Source organism: Sorex araneus, chromosome 3 (assembly GCF_027595985.1).
Source record: "Sorex araneus isolate mSorAra2 chromosome 3, mSorAra2.pri, whole genome shotgun sequence".
Taxonomy (NCBI): Eukaryota; Metazoa; Chordata; class Mammalia; order Eulipotyphla; family Soricidae; genus Sorex; species Sorex araneus.
In genome coordinates, this window is record NC_073304.1 from 139093718 (window position 1) to 139098838 (window position 5121).

The window sequence follows — 5121 nt, forward strand, 5'->3', positions numbered from 1 at the left end:
AGGTTCTCAAACTCATTTTGAGTTTTGACTGACTGCCCCGTTCCCAGAGTCTAGTGGGTAAGGCAGCACACGTGGCCATATGTCCCTGAACACCACCAGGAGTACCCACTGGGCAGTGCCAGGAGTAAGGCCTTTGTGCTGCCAGGGGTGGCCCCTCTCCCCACCCCGTCCCCACCAAAAACAGGAAACACACTCAGGGCACTCCTAGAACTCTACCATCTTTAAGTGAGCAAAAGAGCACCCTTCCGTACTCCCACACTGCTCCCAATACCTTCTCACCTCCCCAGCCCCCTGCCCCCACACTGTCCACTCTGGGGCTTCGGAATATGGATGGGGAGATGAAAAGCCAAACACACCATCTCCAACCCCCACAAACAGACCACAAGGGGGTTAGTAAACCTGGTGCTATTCACAGTGCCTGAGACCACCCTGGCCAACCTCCCACATCGTCCTGGCACTAAGTGTCTGTGACTGTTCTGTGAGTGTGCTACCCAACCCCCACCTCGCTCCCACTTGGATGCTAAAAAGTCCCCTTGTGTTGAGGATATACCAGGTGAAATACTGCAGGCAGGAAAGAGCTAGAAATCAACGAAGAGAAATAAAGACTATGTGTCTGTGGACCTGGGATCTTGTTTACCTGGGTGGGTTTCTTGGGAGGGTGGGAGAGGGCCACACCAGTGATGCTGGGAGCTACCAGGGCCACACCTGGTAATGCTGAGGCCCTGCAGTGCCTGTGATCAAACCCTGGGCCCCAAGCATACCAGCCCTTTTAGCCATCCCCCGTCCTACTGGATTATGAATGTTACAGGTCCCACAATTTAACATGTTTTTAATAAACAACTTTGTAAAGCATTTAAGTGAAAGCACCCACTAAAATTAAAAGCTTTCTAAAAATTCATTCACCCTAAAGCTGATGAAGCCCTATTAGAAAAAAGGGTGGGATTTGCGGAGGGCCCAGGTACTCTGGCCCTACTCCACATTTATCTCCAGAACGTCCTGTCTTCTTTAGTGGAGAAACATGCAGTGGAAAAAGACCAAAACGCAAAAAGCATGTTTGAATCTGCAGATCTTGGGAACCATTCCAAAGGGGGAGAGATAGGACTCCCCGAAACCAGCCCCAGCTCCAACATCCGGAATCAATTTCTGCAAAATATATGTAGAGGGATGGGAGTGGGGGCCGGGGGAGGGAATCAGATTTAGTGTCTGACTTTTATGGGATGTAATAAAATGAAGGCTTTGACTTTCTGGTTTATACATATTGCTTGGATTCCTTTGCAAGTTTATATCGCTGTTGTAGTTAAACGTAAAAACTAAAAACAAAACCAAATGCCTTTGGCAACAAACCAAAGCCCCAATAATCACTTTGCTATGCCTATCCCGGAGGCCGGGAGCTGTGAGGCCAGGGGAGGTGAGGGGAAGGGTTCTTCTGAACGGGAACTTTGGGCCCACAGCTGTGGTCAAAGTTGAACGCCAGTCACTGTCCAGCTGGGTTCTTCCCCGCCTTCCTTCCGGGCAGGCACAAGGCCCGGTTCCGAAGCCTCATTATTTCGCAGCTGTTTGACACCAGTCCCAGAAGGCGAATTCCCAGAACAGGAGCAGCCTGGGTAAAAGGTTTGTACAGGGTCACCGGAACTGAAGCACCGCACGAACCCTACGAGATGCTGGCCTGGGAAGATGCCATCCAGAGTAACATCAACTCTCAAGTCTCGCGACACTTCTCTGCGGGCTACAACTGGCGCAGGCGCTGCAGAATGATCCTTTGAGCAACCCCGCAGGAATGCGAGGCTTCCCCCTCGGCTGCCTCCCGAGAGATTCGCAAGCGGGGCTTGGGGTTGTCCCGGGCTGTCTCTGCCACCTACTGGCTGAAGGTTGGTTGTGCAAAGAACCTCCTTTCCATTCACAGAACACAGCATAAATACACTGTGCTTTGCCACACTCCGTGACCAGGCCTTACTCCCGCCTCTACCATACTGGCAGACTTGGGGAGTCGTAGGGGGTGCCACGGACTGAGCCCGGTACGTGGTGTGCAAGCCCTTACCACTGAACTCTCTTCGGCCCCACACCCACTCTTTACAGACCTAGATCTAGATATTATCTCAGTGTGCCTCCCGACCCCCAAAGGCAGGAATGATAAATTTTATGCAGGTAGATTCAAAATAGAGGTGAAACAAGGGAATGGAGCAAAAATATAGACATGTTGCCACTAATAATTGTGACATTTTTGAGCACGGCACATAGAGCAGTCTTATGAAGTGGTCTTCCTTTTGCTCATCTGCACACCGCATATTCCATGACCTTAAAAATAAGCTATGTGGGACCCGTAGTGACAGTACAGCATATAAGGTGCTTGTTTACACGTAGCCAACCCAAGTTGATGCAATCCCCGAGCCCCGCCAGGAATGGTCCTTGAGCAGAGCCAGAAATAAACCTTGAGCACCACCAGGTGTGGCTCCCATGAGGGCCAGAGTACAGGAAAGCACTTCACCTTCACACAGGCTCCAATTCCCAAAGCACCCAGAGCAGAGCTAGGAGTAAACCCTGAGCACTACTGGATGTAGCCCAAAATCCCAAACGTGTTTACATTTAGAGGTTACATGCCTTCGTGAGCTTCAACATCTTAAGCTGCTCCCATTCATGTTTACACAGTTGCTCGGGGGCCACCTCAGCAGTGCTAGGGACTGAATCAAGGACTCCTGCATTCAAACCACTGGCCTTTGAGCCACCTGGGGTACGAGGGCGGACCATTCTGGCTTTATGGACAGGGCATCGGTACTCAAGCCCACAGGAATTATGCATGAGCTGAAGGATCATCAGGTCTCAAGGAAATTCTTAACACGGGGCCGGAGAAGCAGTTCATGTAAAGCCTTTAACATGGCCAACCTGGGTTTGATACCCAGCACCCAATATGGTCCCTAGACAGAGCCAGGAGTAAGCAAGCCTGGGCCGGGTATGGCTCAAAACCCAAAATACTCAAGACAAGAGCTCAGTAAGTAGCTCGGAGTTAAGCAGCTGCTTCACAAGCAGGGCCAGGTTCCACACCCCCAGCAGTATCTGCAGAAGCACAAGGTCCCCAGAGAAAACCTCTGCACGCCAAATTAAGTTTAAAAGTCACAGCCTCCTCACATCATTACAGTGCTAGGGAAACCAAACCCTAAATTTCATGTGCATTTGAGGTGGGCAGGCAAACCGAGCGCCTCCCAAAAGGCAAGCACCACCACTGAGCAGTAGTGTCTGATACCCAGTTCACCTGACTGAACAACTGCGCTAAATCCACCTGCACTTGCACAGGCTCAGTAACCTATCTGATAGCTGCCTCCACCCGTGCTTTGATCTTTCCTCCCCAGGCGATGCAGCATATAGGATGTCACCATCTACTCCCACACAGCATTGAAGATGCTGGCAACCCCTCCGGGCAGTTCACAGCTTCTCAAAACTGCATGACTGCTCCCAGAGGGAGTGGATTCCCTGACAGGTGTAGAAGAGCTAGACACCCATTGTTTCAAGGACCACCAAAAGGCACATTTTGGTCTATAATTATATACAAAAATAAAATACCTGGCTATACTCAATTATATGAGGGCCCATATGTAGTGGCAGGATCCAACCCAAACTGTTTGTAAGTCCTATCTGCTATACTCAGTCCCCTTCAGAACTTCTGACACATCAAGAACCCTACTTCACTTGGTTGAGATCACTTGTAGAAAACTAGAAGGGAAAGTTGTGTTCCTGTGGTTTACAGAAACTTATCTTCATAACCTTGTAATTCATAGCAATTCAGTAAAAAAAAAAAAAAAAAATTAACTGGGTGATGAATGGGGCCAGGGCAATAGCCAGCAGGCAGGGCTTTGCCTTGCACATGGCAACCAGGGTTGAATTCCAGCATCCCAGTCTCAAGCACCACACCCAGTTAACATTGAACATTGCTGAACATTGCTAGGTGTGACCTAAAAACCTGGGGACAGAGATAAGTGGGTAAATGCTGGCTTTTCAGTCTAGTCTGTTTTACCAGGCACTACACAGGGTCGCCTGAAGCCTCAAGGAAGTGGGGAGGCTTAGCAAACAGCAAACACCTGAAGGGCAACTCAGTCATCACTAGCACAGATTATCTCCTTCCCAAGGACATAGTATCCACTTGAGTTCAAGCTGGTCAAAAGTGTAAGTCTTTGGGGCTGGAGGATAGCACAGAGGGGAGCGCATTTGCCTTGCACGCAGCCGACCCGGGTTCGATTCTCAGCATCCCGTATGGTTCCCTGAGCACCACCAGGAGTGATTCTGAATGCAGAGCCAGGAGTAACCCCGTGCATCACTGGGTGTGACCCAAAAAGCAAACAAAAATAAGATTTGATCAAATCATGGCCACGCCCCTGGCCACCAGCAGCTGGTCAGAGTTGGCACACCTGAGCAACCTCTTCTGCTCCACCCTGTCCAGGATGTTCTTCCGGAGCACACAGGCCAGGCTGAGCTTGCCTCTGCACAGAAGGTGAAGATGAGCTCCATCAGCAGCTTCAGGGTCTCCTTGATCAGCTCCACCGAGACTGAGGGGGCCATGGGAACACCCCCCCACCGGCCCCACAGGAGGGCAGAACCTTCTGGAAGGCTGGATCTCACTCACTGCCCCCCCCCCAAGCGTGGAAGATGTGGAAAAAGTCATGAGCCAACAATTTGAGTACCTAGAAAACAATAGCCTATAGTCCTTAAAATGTTAAGTTTAGACCTTGAATACAGTGGATAGGTTATTTGCCTTGTATGCAAGAATCTGATTCAAGGCAACACATAAGGTACCCCAAGGCCTGCTAGCAATGATCCAAGGGCAGAGCTTGGAGAAACCCAAGCACTGCCAGATTTTGGCCCCAAAACAAATGTTAAGTTTAGGGACCAAGGAGGGAGTACCAGACTGAGGACTAGAATAAGGCTTTGCACACTATGATCCAGGTTCTATACCTAGCACCACATGTTATGGTCCCCTGGGCCCACCAGGTGTGACAACACAACACTAAGTTCAGAACGTAGGCCCAAAGGATTCAATGTGAAGATGCACTTTTCTCTGCCAAAGGAAACTGCAACTGCAAGTCTTGGCTCATACTCGTATCTGGCCTTGTCGTCCACAAAACACACCATATA